The 17,701-nt window shown below is 35.2% G+C and overlaps 1 pseudogene; it reads left to right on the top strand.

Annotated features, from left to right (window-relative positions):
• Nucleotides 1–511: 511 nt before the first annotated feature.
• Nucleotides 512–17,701, top strand: part of LOC127557067 (creatine kinase U-type, mitochondrial-like) — a 31,943-nt pseudogene continuing 14,753 nt past the window's right edge.

The following is a 17,701-nucleotide window of genomic DNA, read 5'->3' as shown; positions in this document are numbered from 1 at the left end:
ATGATCCGCTATGAGCTGCCAGCAAGCTGTACCCACCTACTATAAAGTACCCTGACTTTCAAAAATAACAACTGTATGGCTAGTCATCTGACTCCAGCTTTTTGTGCCTGACTCTGCAACAAGACTATGCCCACAGAACAGACAAAGACCAGTGTATCCAGACAGATGTGGACAATTACAATCACCCTTTCATTAGGACTGTGGACATAATAGTGGGAGATGAAGAGATCTATGAGGTATTTGCTGAGTTTTTTGACTGGATGATCCAAGAAAGACATAATGTCTATGATCTCTGAGCAAAGAAGCATATCACAAATGCCAGCAAGATTCGAGCTGGTCACTTTGATGAGAGGTAGATCTTACTCCAAAAGTCCAAACTGGTCTAAGCATTGAAGACGCAGTCTATACCCTGCATGTAAAAGAGCTGAGCGACAGGAGGTGGAACTGTCTGTAGAGGATGCCCTGAGAGGTTTGGGGTAATGTGGTTGGACTATATTCTCAACTCAGTGAGATGAAAGAGGCTGAACAATTTATTGATGACCACTTTCTATTTGAAAAGCCTGTATCTCCTGATCTGACATGAGCAGGAATGGCCCCAGACTGGCCAGAAATCTGACAGAACAATGAAAAAAGATCCTTGATCTGGGTGAATGAGAAGGATCCTACACAGGTCATTTCAAAGGAAAAGATTGGCAACATGGGGGGAAAAAATGTTGGAAAGATTCTGTGAGGGTTGAAGGAGATATAAGCCAAGAATGTGGCTGGAAGTTCTTGTGAAATGCAGTTTGGGTCACATTCTGACTTGTCCTTCTAATTTGGAAACTGGACTTCCAACAGGCATGCGTGCCAAACTACCCCTGTTAAGCAAATTAGAAAACCTAAGGCAACAAAAACCAGGAAATGGTAGCGTTGACAGCAGCCACAGGCAACACTTTTGACATTTCTAACTTGGATCAGCTAGGAAAATCAGAAGTGGAGCTTGTGCAGTTTGTTCTTGATGGGGTCAATTACTGATTGATTATGAAGAGCAGTTAGAGTACAAAATATTCATGTGCCTGCACCCATTGTCAACCCCAAGAAAGAGCTTTCCAATTACTCATAGGTCTTTTCAAGCTGTCAGTCAATTGCTCAGTGAATACCTTCTCCAGCCAGGTGAATCTAACCTTGACTCAATAAAACCTTCCTTCCTACTCCCCTCCTTCTTTCCTTCCTTCCCTCCTTCCCTTCTTCTTTCCTTCCTTCCTTCCTTCTTTCCTTCTTTCCCTTCTTCCTTCCTTCCTTCCTTCCTTCCTTCCTTCCTTCCTTTCTTCCTTCCTTCCTTCCTTCCTTCCTTCCTTCCTTCCTTCCTTCCTTTTCCTATCTTTCTTTTTTATCTTTTTTTTTCTCTTTTCTATATTTTAATAAAATATAGCTTCAACTAAAAAGACTATACATACGGGAATCATGTTTCACAAAAATAGCAGTATTTGTTTAAATTGCTTTTGATTTTTCATCAAGACAGGTTATTTCCTTAGTTAAGGAACTCTTATTTAAATTTTTCCCCTTACAGAGACATATTTTGTGATGACCACATATTTAAAATCAGCCGGAGTCAGGAATTCAGGTTAAGGGAAAAATCTTCAATCTTTATTCTCAGTAGAGAGAATTCTCAGTAGAAGTGAAGAAGGATTGCGATAGCAATATGGGCAGCTGTGACAGGAAGCCAGCTAGCAGAGGGGGATCTGAGATGAAGGGCCTTCACGATAGCAGTACAAGCAGCTGTGTCAAGACGCCAGCCAGCAGTCTCCCTTTCCGCTTCCCTTTCCACTCCCCTACCTCCACTCACCAAAATCGTCATTTCCTATACAACACATCAGGACTTGCACAAAGAGTGGGTGAGGGCCATTATTTCTCCAAGTATATATATTAATGGAGTATGGTCTAATTACTATTTAGCCTCACGTATTTGGGACCTCAGTGAATCAACTCAAGCCTCAGCCCATTACATCTCCAGCTTTCTTTTGTTTTAGAACACAGGTGGGCATGCCATCCCTGACTCCTCAGGGAAGTCAGAGCCCCCAAGGGGAGTTGATCACACCCTCCCTGACTTATCAGGAAAGGAGGTGAAAGCACTGAAAAGGAGGTGATCATGACCCCCCTGACTTCTCAGGAAGGGAGGTGAAAGCACTAAAAAGGAGATAATCACGCCCTCCCTGACATCTCAGGAAGGGAGATGAAAAGCACCAAAGGGAAATGGGGGTTGCTAGTGGGTCTCTGGGCTGAAGGGTCCTATTAGAAATAGGTATGCACAAACACATAAGCATGGGAGATATTACACAAGCACATAGTAATAATTCAGAGGCTATTAGTGATGACTGTCCATTCATATCTTTTATAAGGCTCAGCTAAGTTAAAGCTGGTCACTGAAAAGGCAAATCTTTTCATATCCTCCTTATCCAGAGGAATGGAATAGAAACAATCCTTGATGTCTATAACCCAAAGAGGCCATTCTCTAGGAAGCTGAGTAGGAGATGGAAGTCCAGGCTGAAGAGTTCCCATAATTTCCATCTGTTTATTCACTTTTCTTAAATCAGTGAGCATCCTCCATTTTTCAGATTTCTTTTTTACAATGAACCCTGGGGAATTCCTAGGACTTAGAGAAGGCTGTAAGTGCCCTTGTTCAAGCTGCTCCTGTACTGTATTTAATAAGGCCTGAATTTTATCGCTACCTAAGGGTCACTGTTCTATCCACACTAGTGTATCAGTTTTCCATTGGATAGTAACAGGTGAAAGTGTTGGCGGTCCTTCAACAGCAGCCCTGCTTAAAACCGAAGTACTCATTTTTAACCCTAATTGCTGTAAAATGTCTCTTCCCCACAGATTGATGGGTACTTTTTCAATTATAAAAGGACTAAAAGCTCCTGTTTTGCCTTCAAAAGTCCATCTCATAGGGGGAGCACTAACTTCAGCTGCTATTGATCCTCCTACTCCAGGCATGTAGGTGTCTGCTTTAATCTTTGGCCAGTGACTGGGCCAATTGGCACCTCTAATGACTGTACAATCTGCACCTGTGTCTACCAATCCATCTAATGGTAGGCCATTTATATAGATTTTAAGCATAGGTCAGTCAGCTGTTACAACTGTTGTCCAGTATATTCCTGGATTTTGTGGTCCGGAGTCAGAATCTGGGCAACTATCACCAGGTTGCTTATTAGGATTCTGTATGAGTAAACCTGATGCTACTACTTCTCCTGGGTGATGTCACACATTGTCTACATGTATTAGTGACTGGGATATTATCTACACATTGCCCAGTTTCCCACATCAGTGTGTGGATGGACACTGTTTTGTAGGTACAAAGAGGAGGTGAAATGGTCAAGTCTACTGTGCCTGGAGGCAAGGGATCCATAGGCTGGAGAGGAACAGATTTCACCTTTCCATGAGGTATCTCACTTGTCCCAACTGCATACAGCTCTATTCTCCCCAACTGTAATTCCTTTCTCCCATCAGGTTACTTCCTGGCTGGTTGATTGTATAATCCCCTTCTCCCATCATGTGGCTTTCTGGCATGATTTCATATCTGGGTACTGGACTTCTAGGCACTCTTTGGGTGCACCATTGGCTGCCATCATACCCCAAGTGTTTTGTTTTGTTTTTTTTTTGCCTTGGGCCCTGGGGCTGGGCCCCTCATCCTGTTTCCCTGAATCTGTCTATATTCTGAGGCCCAATGGAAGCCTCTGTTGCATTTTGGACATGGGGCATTGGGTCTTGTTCTCCCACCCTATTTTCTCATTCTGTCTCTATACCAGCATTGAGCTTTCAGATGCCCTACTTTTCCACACTGAAAGCATCTATGATTCTCTCTGGAAGTCCCTTGCCAGGAGGGACTCTGTCTTCCCATGTTGGGATCTTGGGAAGTCTGCATCATAACCTGGCTATAAAAAGCATTTGTGCCCACTGTGGCACAGCGTCTTATGAGCTCCTTTAAAGGAGCATCCTTGTGCAGTCCTAGTATAATTCTTCTGCAAACCTCATTAGCATTTTCCTTAGCATGTTACCTTATCAAAATGTCTGTTATTACATTTTCCCCATTTGTTCTTGTGATAGCTGTCTGCAAATGTCCCACAAAGTCAGCAAAGGGTTCATTTGGCCCTTGTGTTATTTTTGTGAAGGCCCCACCCTTGTCATCTTTATTGTGGAGAGAAGCCCACGCTTTGATAGCATTAGCAGCAATTTGCTCCTATGCTGCTAGAGAATAATTAATCTGTACTGGGATGTCTGCATAGGGACCTACACCTGTTAGTAGGTCACAAGTGATTGCAGCATGAACTCCACTTTGAATATTTTGTTGGGCTTGTATCCTACAGAGCTCCCTATATTCAGAAAGCCACAAGTAGTTTTGTCCAGGTTCTAGACATATCCTTGCTATAGATTTCCAGTCATTAGGGGTCAAGATTTCAAAAGCCAAATTCATCTTAACATAAGCTGATGTAGCCCCATAAAGAGTGCAAGCTTTTTTTAGGTCTTTGAGGATTTCTATATCAAAAGGACCATATCTTCTACTTTCTTGACCTGAAGAATTAAACTATTGAATTACAGGAAAAATGTGGTGTTGAAATCCCAATACATTTCTCCCTTCCGTTTTGGCCTTAATTAGTCCCTTTTGCAATCTAGTCATAGGAGCGGCTGGATGCTAGTGGGGAGGTGCTGGTGCTGTCACTGCCCCCCACCCTCCACCCCCACTATTCCTCCTCCCTCCATCCCGGAGGGTGGAGTTGATGGAGAGGAGTCAATTACCTGCTCCTTAGGTGGGGCTGAAGCTGCCTCAGATTCACCCCACCCTTGAGCCTCACTTAAGTCTCCATGCCCTGTAGGGATATGGTCATTAATCTGTTCTTTGTCTTCCTCCTTTATCTCAGGCTTCCCCATTTGGCTATTCCTAGAGTTTTTTTTTTTCCTTTTCTTCTATAATTTATAAGGTATCTTAAGGCCAACTGTATTATATTGTATAAATAGAATGCCTAGATGGAAATTGAATGAGGACCATTTTCATTGTAATATGCCGAGAGCTGTTGACCAATCAATGTCCAATTATCTGGAGAGATTTGCTCTTCCTCTAAGAACCAAAGGGAGATACGTTTTAATGTACCAAGAAGTCTAGCTGTCTGTTCCCAAGTTATAAGTAGCCCTTGATCTTCTATCAGCCTAAGCAGGCTTTCTATAGCGGCACTCCTGGGTGGGGGTGGGGGTGGAGGGGTTTGGGTGGGGGATGGAGGGGTTGTGGTGGGGGATGGAGGGATTGTAGTGGGGGATGGAGAATCTTTAGTTAGGATCTGTCTCATTTCAGCCAAAAAAGGTTACTAGTTTAGTCTATTATACTCACTTAAGTTCCTGGTCATTGGAGACTTCTTCAGTGAAAGTTGGGTCCTTGGTTCCCATGCTTGGGCGCCAAGTGTGATGATGGCGTATTTAAAATCAGTCGGTGTCAGGAATTCAGGTTAAGGGAAAAATCTTCAATCTTTATTCTCAGTGGAGAGAATTCTCAGTAGAGGTGAAGAAGGATTGTAATAGCAATATGGGCAGTTGCGACAGGAAGCCAGCTAGCAGAGGGGGATCTGAGGTGAAGGGCCTTTGCTATAGCAGTGTGAGAAACTGTGTCAAGAGCCAGCCAGCAGTCTCTCCCTCCACTTCCCTTTCCACTCCCCTGCCTCCACCCACCAAAATCGTCATTTCCTATACAACACATCAGAACTTGCACAAAGAGTGGGCAGGGGCCATTCTTTCTCCAAGCATATATATTAATAGAGTATGGTCCAATTACTCTTTAGCCTCACATGCTTGGTACCTCAGTGCATCAACTCGAGCCTCAGCCCATTACAATATTTTATTAAAAACATGTATGCAAGTATAAATCTAAAGAATTGTCTAGTATATTGATTATTTTGTTGACTTTCCCTGAATCAAATTCTATGTGTCACAGATAGGATTTGAACAAATATTTTCCTCATTTTGAGTCTGCTCTTTGTAACCTATAATGCTCTTTCACTGTCAATTAACGTATGCCTAATATCTTACAAAAGTAAACATATATTTTCAATGAAGGCAGCAAACAGGTACATGGATAAGATTATTAAACCCAAATAAATGTTTTCTCAAACTTAAATTACTTCTACTTTTCTCATACACTGCTCACATACTACTAATGTTCTTTTCTGGATGGTTCACAGGTTAAAAATCATTGAAAATAATGTTTCCATTTTGCTTGCTGCAATGGATTTAGAATGAAGATTAGTTATATATTTAAATATAATAGCAAAAACTCCTTCACCTTGCCAAATGAATTAAGTCCCCCAAATTTGTCTTGTATTGTCAGTGAAGTTGTATGTCTATTAAAATATAAGAACATTCTATAATAATCCCATAAAATTTCATACTTAATAACATGAAATTGTTTAGGTAAAGAAGCACATATAAAATCAAATGATATTAGTGAACATGTTTATCTCTCTCCCTCAAGAAAAAAAAAAAAAAACACTTTTTATATCTCTATGTAGCATATAAAGTAGTTTGCCTTATGTGATATAGCAGTGTTTTAAAAATGAAAGCATGAAGGACACAAAGGAGACCAGATGTATGGGACCAAATTATCCTGATCACTCTTGTGTGCAGAGACTAGTTGGAATTCCTACTATGATTTAATTAGTCATACTCAGTGGGGATGTCACTACATCATAATAATAGAAATCTATCTATGTAGTGCACAATGTCAAAAGTTAAAGTTCTACTTTCATGTTAGTATTGACTACAAAGATGTATTTTGTTTACTAAGGGTAATTATTATCTCTGACTTAATATATTGCTAAAAAAAAAAAAGAACTAACAAAGTAAAGAGAGAAAGAGCCTGAAGGAAATAAAATAAGTAACAAGTAACTCAACTGGAATTTTAAAAAATTTGCTCATGAGTCTAAGTTGACAAGAGACTGAAATCTCATGTTTTCAAAGATGCTTCTTTTGCATAAAATAGAATAGCACCAACTTCTTTTATTTCTTTATTTTTCCACTATTTCTATTAAAATAATTTTATTACATGGGGTTTTTAAGTATCCTTTTACACTTTAGTGATATCCAAAAAATGTCAAATTCTGATAGTAAAATGAGGGAGAAAAATATACTTCTAAAACTTTGAGTTCCAGATTGTCTTCTCTTTTTACCTTTGCAAATGTATGCAATTCAATATAGGTTATACATATGTAGTCACACAAAATATTTGCATATTAGTTAAGATGTAAAAGAAAACAGATTCCCCCTCCCCCCACCAAAAAAAAAAAAAACACTCAAGTATATCAACTCATGAAAGTCTTTCCATATGTTTTTGAGAGCATCTTGCTTATCATTTCTTATAGGACAACAATATTCCATCATAATCATATACCACAAATTTATTTAGTGATTTCCCAATTGATGGACATCTGCTCAGTTTTCAGTTTCTTATTTTTATAAATTTGACTCCGTTCTTAATTTTTTGGAGAAATGAGGCCTTTATTAAAGAAATTTATTATTGTACATCTCTTTATACATATATGAATATATGTATATGTATACATGTGTATTATTATTATTATGTATTACAACTATCATCTTCCCATATAAAAGCTAAATAATTTAACCTTATTAAGTCCCTATTATTTCCCTTTTCTGTGTACTTATTTAGGCTTCTCTGCAATCTTCTATTTGAAAGTCAAATATTCTATTTAGCTCTTGTCTTTTTATCAAGAATGCTTGAAAATCTTCTATTCCATCAAATATCCATTTTTATCCCTGAATGATTTCACAGAGTTTTGATCTGTAGATGATTCTTGGTTGTGACCATAGCAACTTTTCTCTTTACAGTATCAAATTTCAACTCCTCTATTTCTCTAATGAAAAATGTGCTAAATCTTGTGTTTTCATATCTGTGGTTCCATGATTTTTGGATTGTTTCTTTCTGACTACTAGAAATATTTTCTTCTTGACCCAAGAGTTCTTACATTTGGCTATCATATTTCTGGAGTTTTCATTTGGGAATCTCCTTCAGGAGGTGATTGGTGGATTCTTTCAAAGTTTCTTTTACTCTGAGTTTCAAGAATATCAGAGCAATTGGACTGGATAATTTCTTGAAAGGTGATATCAAGTCCACTTTTCCTCCTCCTCCTTTGCTTTCTCTTCTTCCTCTTCCCTCCTCCTCTATCGCCTCCCCTTCTCCTCCTCCTCCTTTTCCTCTTTAACTCTCTATCAGGATTTCTCTGCTCGAGTATTTCTCTGATAGACCCTTACTTCTCTGTTAGGACCTTGCTACTATGGAAGTCAAGCTGCAAATAGGTGCCAATAAAAACTTTGTTTTTTCCACTCAAACATTTCATGTTCATAATTTTTTCTACCCTTTTGATGAAAATGAATCATTCTCTTTTCCTTTCTTGTTTTCTCTCTTTTTCTCTCTCCTGCACGATTTCTCTCCTCTGACTTGCTTTGTCTTTTTCTTTTCCTCTCTCTCCTGAAATTTGTGGGTAGTCAAAGTTTCTGTTCACATACTTACAATGCACATGCATATACATGTACACATATATACTCATATACTTCTAAACATGAATACTGAATTCAAAAAAATTCTTAAAAGTCATTGTAATCTAAACATGAGAATGCAAATTTTGACATCTTTCCAAACTTCAATTTTTTTTTACATAACTGGCTTATCAAATATGTTTGTTGAGATATCCTTTTTGGGTATAATTGTGTTGCTGTTGTGTGCACACAGGCACACACACACATCCTTTTCTGATGTTCCACATCATATTCAATAATCAAGATTATTTTTGAGTGGTAAATTCTGGGAAAATACTATTTAATATTGTATTAGAAATGCTAGCTTTGGCAATAAGAGTTGAGAAAGAGATTAAAGGAATAAGAATAGGCAATGAGGAAACCAAATTATCACTCTTTGCTGATGATATGATGGTATACTTAGAGAACCCCAGAGATTCTACTAAAAAGTTATTAGAAACAATCCACACCTTTAACAAAGTTGCAGGATACAAAATAAACCCACTTAAGTCATCAGCATTCTTATATATTACTAACAAAACCCAACAGTTAAGGTACAAAGAGAAATTCCATTTAAAATAATTACTAATTGTATAAAATATTTAGGAATCTATCTGCCAAGAGAAAATCAGAAACTTTATGAGCCAACTACAAAACACTTTCCACACCACCAACTGGAAAACATATTAAATGCTCTTGGATTGGGCAAGCAAATATAATAAATATGACAATACTACCTAAACTAATCTATTTATTTAGCGCTATACCAATCAGACTCCAAAAAAACTATTTTGATAACCTAGAAAAAAATAACAACAAAGTTCAAATAGAAAAACAAAAGGTAAAGAATTTCAAGGGAATTAATGAAAAAAAAATCAAATGATGGTGGCCTAGCTATACCAGATCAAAAATTATATTATAAAGCAGCGGTTAATAAAACCATCTGGTGGCTAAGAATTAGACTAGTTGAGCAGTGGAATAGGTTAGCTTCAAAGGACAAAACAGCCAAAAACTTTAATAATCTAGTGTTTGACAAACCCAAAGACCCCAGTTTTGGCGATAAGAATGTATTATTTGACAAAAATTGCTGGGAAAATTGGAAATTAGTGTGGCAGAAACTAGGCATTGACTCACACTGTACACCAAAATAAAGTCAAAATGCGCTCATGCTCTAGACATAAAGAATGAGATTATAAATAAATTGGCAGAGCATAGGATAGGTTACCTCTCATACCCATGGAAGAGGAAGGAATTTATGACCAAAGAAGAACTAGAAATGGCTACTGACTACAAAATAGAAAATTTTGATTATATCAAATTGAAAAGTTTTTGTACAAACAAAAGTAATGCAGACAAGATTAGAAGGGAAACAATGAACTGGAAAAATATTTTTACCGTCAAAGGTTCTGATAAAGGCCTCATTTCCTAAATATATATAAAATTGATTCTAATTTATAAGAAATCAAGCCGTTCTCCAATTGATAAATGGTCAAAGGATATGAACAGACAATTCTCAGATGAAGAAATTAAAACTATTTATAGCCATATGAAAATATGTCCAAATCATTATTAATCAGAGAAATAAAAATTAAGACAATTCTGAGATACCATTACATACCTGTCAGATTGGCTAGAATGACAGGGAAAGACAATGTGGAATGTTGGAGGGGATGTGGGAAAACCCCTGTTGCATTGTTGGTGAAATTGTGAACACATCCAGCCATTCTGGGGGCAATTTGAAACTATGTTCAAAAAGTTATCAAACTGTGCATACCCTTTGATCCAGCAGTGTTTCTATTGGGCTTATATCCCAAAGAGAGACTAAAGAAGGGAAAGGGACCTGTATGTGCCAAAATGTTTGTGGCAGCCCTGTTTGTAGTGGCTAGAAGCTGGAAAATGAATGGATATCCATCAATTGGAGAATGGTTGAATAAATTGTGGTATATGAACATTATGGAATATTATTGTTTTGTAAGAAATGACCAGCAGTGTTAGGAGTTCAAATGTTGGAATTCTTGTTCTTCTCAAAACACAGCCGGTTTAGCTTAGGGCCCTCCGAATATCTCCAAATTCAAAGGTTCTGTCCGTTAGCCTCTGCCTCTGCTTTTTTCTGCCTCCAACCAGCACAAAGATGGAATGAATCTCTTGTCTCCTTCACTTGGGGCTCGGCTAGCTTTCTGGAGAGTCTTTCAGACCAGCTTGGTCTCAGTGAGGGGCGTGCAGGAGCCCAGCCACCTACCACAGTGGTGTGAGATGAAGATGAATCTGGTTGTCCACTGAACTCTCACTCGTAGCTTTATCCTCTGAAAGCTCTTCGTCTGCCACCAGCCAGCCAAGTGGAAAAAAATGTATTCTCTCTTGCCTTGCCGCGGAGAGAGGGCTTCTGGCGTAACTCCACTGAAATCTGACCGAGAGCCCCTGTCTGTTTCTTTTATCCAAGAGGGAGGAATTGTGGGATATGAGAGAGAGGGATTATGGGTTTTCTCCCATAGTGCTCTCTGGCCCAAAGAGCTTTAAGGGAGGTGTGGACTCCCTTGAAGTTTGAAAGTTTACTTTGTGAAGCTAGCATACTTGTGGACTCCAATGAGTAAAGGTGTGAACACAAGCCTTGTATTAATTAGTTCTACTTAGTACCTTGTTTCAGGTTCTGGCCAAAATCTTCTTGTAAGATTAGATCAACTCTAATTAGTTAGCAGTTAGTAAGGATTCCAACACAGCAGGATGAATACAAAGAAGACTGGTGAGACTTACATGAACAGATGCAAAGTGAAATGAGTAAAACCAGGAGATCATTATATACCTCAACAACGATAATGTTTAAGGATGTATTCTGATGGAAGTGGATTTTTTTTTGACAAAGAGATCTAACTCAGTTTCAATGGATCAAAGATGGATAGAAGCAGCTACACTCAAAGAAAGAACACTGGGAAATGAATACAAACTGCTTTAATTTTTATTTTTCTTCCTGGATTATTTATACTTTCTGAATCCAATTCTCCCTGTGCAACAAGAGAACTGTTCAGTTCTGCACACATATATTGTATCTAGGATATACTGTAACCTATTTAACATATATAGGACTGCTTGCCATCTTGGGGAGTGGGTAGAGGGAAGGAGGAGAAAAATCAGAACAGAAGTGAGTGCAAGGGATAATGTTGTAAAAAATTATCCTGGCATGTCTTCTGTCAATAAAAAATTTATTTAAAAAAAAAAAGAAGAACTATTTGGTACTTCAGGGTGAACATGAACTAGTGAAAAATCAAAAATTGTGGCAGAACAAAGGGTCTCCTGATACAACCCAAGAAGGATTTGGTGATTACAGAGGCAGTAGGGCAAAGATGCTGCAGGCTGTCAGCACTTACAAGCTGCGGGAATTCTTAGTTTGGGATTCCAGGTCAGGTCAGAGGAAAGAGCTGAAGTTTACTTAGAAGCACCCTATGATTAGGGAAGCTTACACTAATATATTTTATTTTAAAATTAAAATTAAATTATTTTTAATAAAAGTAATAAAAAATAAAATTAAAAAATGAAATGCAAAGAAGAATGAATCCAACCATAGAAACTTAATTATGAAAACAGTAAGGAAGTTAAGGAGCACAATTAAAGCAAGAGTCTGCGAGTTTAGTAATCTGTGTATGCAGGGGGAGGTGTGTTTATGTATTTATGTATGTGTATGTTATATGTATGTATATTTTTACATAGCTATACATTATGCTTCTTAACTACAGCCTATTTGGGAATTGTGAGAGGGAATAAAATGGGCAAAAAAAAAGTTTATAGCAGAGAACAAAAGTACAATTTACAAGGAATTAAGGAAAAGATGGACATGCATGAATATATTTTTTGAATTCCTTTTCTGTTTTTCTTATTCTGTTTCTTTTAAATAAAATAAATAAAAATAACTAAGTTTGGCAACTCCTGTCAGAATTTATCTTTTCATTGATAGGTTTCTCAAGGTCACCTTTAAGCTATGAAAACAAAATAAAATGTCAGGATTCCAAATTATGTAAATTATTAAATAGATGTCACTAGAATTCCATTGTCATATTATAAACATGTTTTTGTAGCTATAATTTTGGAATAATATTAAGCAAAGATATGAGTTATATGAGAAATGAAAAAAAATTTATTTCTTTCTGTTTTTGTTCTCCTTCAAATTTTGCACATGATGACAGAACATATGGAAGATTTTTCTACTTGCAGGCATCTGCTCAGTCCATCAACAAGTATTTATTAAGCACCAACTATTGCTAAGTATTGTGGAATTGTTAGAAATGCAAAGAAAGACAAAAAAAGATTCTGTTCTCAAGAAACTTAAAATCTAATAAATGCCAAAGCTACATAGACATGAGGATTAATGTCACATGCTTGTATCTCTGCATCCAAGCATGGTTTAATGGATCTTTCTTTACTAAACTAAATTTTTTGTTTAATCCCATCAAATCTCAGGGTTAAAGTTATATTTCATAAAATTGGCATCATTAATTGACAAATTTCCTTTTGGGTTCTTATACTAAAGGTTAAATTTACTTTAAATGAATCTTCTTCACTCTGAAACAACTGGATTAGGGATCAGCTTCTACTGGATATTTAATCACATTACATTTCCAATTTTCTTTTTCATCAATTCACTAATCTTCACCTTTTTTTGTGTTACATAAAGTAAAACCAATAATCCAATTATATAATTGTAAATGTCAAGTTAGAAAACTATCAAGAAAGAATCTGATCAGAAATGAGAGTTGGTTGCTTTTAAATATAAAAATGGAAATAATTCAATATATAGTTTTTGACACTTTTCTGACAGAAAATTATCTATTTTTTTCTTAACTCATTGTTTAATGAATTAAGTTTGTAACAGAAGAACCAATTTATAATGAATATGGAGATTTTCCTAAAAATAGAAAATTATTGAGTATGAGTTTGGCATAATTTGGAAACTCAAATAGGAAGTTTAATTACAAATGATGGTATTAGTGGGTATTATTCATTGATATTTAAAGAAACTTTAAGATTATGTAACAGAACATTCGACTTCTGAAAGGATTAATAACACAGTGAACTAACTAGAGAGCTTTATGTGACAAAATCACCAATGAAACTTAGGTCATGTCCTATTTGCTTGAGGAAATAAAGACATGTTTTGTTCCTTAACTGTTAATACAAGATATAAATTTCATAATCTGTATAATGTGTTGTAAACTGGCGCTTGCAAAGAGATGTGTTGGACAGGATTTCAGTATAATGCTTCTCCCCTATGATTGAGGAAGAGATGTTATAAATTGATACTGAGATAACAAGATTCCTATCTATGTCAGAAATTTTTATCAATATTGCTATCATTACCCTAAGAAATATGTTCATTACCAATTGAGTATATATGCTTGAAATTGCTTTCTAATTAATCTTTCTTCTCTTTTCCCTTTCACTAAGTTAATCTCAGAATTGCCATATTAATCTTCCATTCATTTTAATAGGTTTGATCATGTCTCTACTCTTGTCAGTTGACATTCAATGATGATATCCTTTTTAGTAAACTACTGATTACTTTGCCTGACATTTTTTTGTCCTGCATAACTTATTACCCTTCCAATTTCTTTTTCCCTCTCCTTGTCACTCTGCTAAATTTATTCTAAAATCTAATCAACTTATTATTTTACTCAGTTCTCCAAAACTACCTTTGATTCTCTTGTCTCTATGGTTTTATTCATGTTTATCACTAAGAATATAATGTAATCATTCCCTGTTTTAAGTTTTAAGTTATCAATATATTAAAAATACGTAGCTGAGTAATGACTGTGTAATATAAAAAGACTTAGAATGCCTCTACTTCAGGAGATTTATGAGAAGGCAGGTAAGAATCATACAAAATGAGAAAGCATAGCTAAGTTGTGATTAATGTCATGGGAAAAGGGGATGATTAACATATAAATGAACCACATATCTATGGAGCATGGATTATTGAAATATTAAGTCATGGTTTCATGTTAATTTTTCTTACTCCTTTTCCCCACTAATAAGAAACTGTAAGCTCCAACATGGAAAGGTTCTTCTTCTCATCTAAATTTAGTAACTCCACTCTCAGAACAACATTCTATACATAATTACTACTCTATATTTGTTGAAAAGAATCTAATTGGTGAATTTTTTATAGTACATCATTTTTATCAACAAGTTTGAAGTGGTATTTGAAAATAATAATAATATCAAGGGGAAAGATCCATGTTAGATTCCATAATATCCAGAAAAAGAAATGTAGAGCTGAAGAATGTATATTTTAAAATGTTAAATTTTTAAATTAAAAATTTTAATGCTCAAAAATATGGTACATATGATCTCTTGGCTAAAGATTAAGAATAAAAAGGAAAACATGTTTAGGAAGAACAGAAAGCATATAAAAGGTGATTTAAAAAAAAAATCTCCCAATTTTCTTTAATAAATTCAATGAGAAAAGAAAGGTGTCAAACAAGATAATATTAATGTGAAGGATTTATTGCAAGATTGGTATGTAAAAGTTTATGATTAAGACTAAGTACACTTTACCTCAAAATATCAGGAAATTAACCAAATTATTAAATCTATTAACAAGAATTTGTACTTCTTTATTTTGTAGCATGAGTATGAAAATATGAAAAATTACGGAAAAGGAAATGTATCATTGTAAGGAAAATATCACAGAAAAATCTTAACATATTATTGAGCAAAAACAAAAAGAAAAAACCCAACAAACTTAATGGATTGAAGAAAATGAAGAGGTATCAAAAATGTGTGTAAAAATCTTGTGAAAAATTGGATAGTATTTCAGTAACCACATTTATTTGTATGGCAATTAATAAATCAATTACAAAATCATCAAAATGGCAGAACATACACAGTGAGATAGATATTTGTGTTTGTGTTTAAATTAGCAAAATATATGAGCAACAAAAATGAGGACTAGATGTGTGGTCAAGTCATATATAGCACATATCTTAATCTCCTAGACAAGTTTTAATTTCACTCTACCAGGCAAGATACTTTGAAGGTACAATGATCTTTGAAGATAAACATATTTTATAAATTAAAACTTAATGTTTATTCTTCAGCCATGCAATGGTAAGCACTACTTTAATTCCACTCATGTGAATAAAAAGTTATCAAAGAGTTCTGTTGTGGGAAGCAGTAGATCTTCAGATGATTTTTTTTCTCAATATAGATAGTTTTGGAATTTTGAAAAATATACAAAATATTTTCATCAAAACCTGAAAATCAAAAATATCAGCCATACAATATTTAAACCATCTTAAAAGACACTTATAACATTGCTTCATAATCTGTAAAACAATGTTGAATATTTGTCAGAATTGATAAGGAAAACTTATGCTAAGCCATATGAACCACCGAAGAGTGTATTTTTTTATTTTTATTTTTTATTATGACAGCAAACAGAAAAAGCTAATGCACTTTTATATTTTGTGAAAATAATTTTAAAATAAATTACCAAAGATGTATAATAAAGAGTGAATCATTTAAAAGATATTGAAGGCCTTATTCTTAAAAGTGGAGGAGTTCAATAAGTATTAAATGAATGGTTATGCCTAATGCAAGTCTTTTCTGCTTCTGCTACATAAGATATAAAAAAAATGTTGCAATGTAAGTAAAACACTGCAGGAAAAAAGAGAATAATAAAAATATCCTGCCATAATATATCCAAGAATATGATTATCTGGACCTGATGTCACAGGCCAAATGCACATATCTGCATACACACACATAATAAATTTATTTAAGTACATGTCCCTCCAAAAAAAAAAAGTATTCATTTAAACAATAGCTTAAACAGGTAAGAAAGAGGAATAACGATGTAAAATCATCACACTTCCCACAAGTTACACTTTTTTTGAATAAAATTCTATTATGCCCTTACCCTCATTAGCATCTCCCCATCTCTGAAACTTCCTTTTGCTTGTTTTCCTCCCCCTTAAATTGTAAACTTCTTGAAATGAAGAATTGTGATGACCGTGTTAGTACCCTGGATACCTTACAATCACCTGGAGTCAAGATAAGCAAAAGTCCTTAGTCTTTATTCTTGGTCTTTAGAGGCAGGATTGAATTGGATGGAAGCAGAACCTCTGCGACCTTCCTTCTTTGTCTCCTGTCCAGGTGACTCTGGCTAGTCTTACTCCACCCCCTAGTCCCTCCTACAATTCTCTTTATACACCAATTATCGAGCCAGCACAAGATAGTGGGAAGGGCCATTTTCCAAGTATATGCTTATAGAGTATTGTCCAATCGGTAATTAGCCTTAAGTGCTAAGATATCCGGACTTCATTGCATGAACTCAAGAGTTTTAGCCCTCTGCAAAGAATTATCTATTTTTTTGTGTGTGTGTTTATATCTCTTAGAACATTGCCTGGCATAGTAGTTTATTGTCTAACCGATAAAAATGACAATAATAAAGTGAAATTAACATTAGTTAAAAAATTATTGTGAAGCTCAAGATGCTAAATTAGTTTTGAACAAAATATCTCTCTATATTATATTAAGGTATAAATATACAAATATATTAGCAACAACAACAACAACAAAAATCCTCAATGATTATTTAGATGAAAAATAGCTGAAAGGGAGGTTGAGATATATTCTAGCAAAAGAAAAAAATGTCCCTCATGTAAGGCTGCCTCTAGGGAAAATTTATGATGAACTATAGACTAAAGTTATTAAAGATTAATTGTTGAAGAACTCAGAGGTGAAATAAATAGATGGCACATTCATCCCAGTGGAATTATCTAAAACATAACGATTTCAAAATGTAAAGGTTGAAAATATTACTTCATTAATTATTAAATTAAGTAGATCATACTCAAACATGTTATTTTTTTTTAAATCAGTCTATATTTTTTTAAATATTTAAATGTCTAAAAATAAGTACACTGTCTTGTAATGACAATATTTCAATATTTTGATCATATTAGTATAGAAGAGGGAAACTTCTTTCAAAAGCTGAATTTTAATCAGGCACACTAATTTTATTTCATTTTGTTTTCAAATCAATTGAAATTTGGATAAACATATTGTTTACTAGATCAAATTGTCTTTGAAATTAATATGTGGTAATTCAAGTGAATAAAGGACGAAAACAATAATACTCTTTTCAAAGATTTAA

The sequence above is a fragment of the Antechinus flavipes genome, chromosome 3, assembly GCF_016432865.1.
Source record: "Antechinus flavipes isolate AdamAnt ecotype Samford, QLD, Australia chromosome 3, AdamAnt_v2, whole genome shotgun sequence".
Classification (NCBI taxonomy): Eukaryota; Metazoa; Chordata; class Mammalia; order Dasyuromorphia; family Dasyuridae; genus Antechinus; species Antechinus flavipes.
Note: the sequence above shows the minus strand (reverse complement) of the source record. Positions and strands in the feature narration are given on the sequence as shown.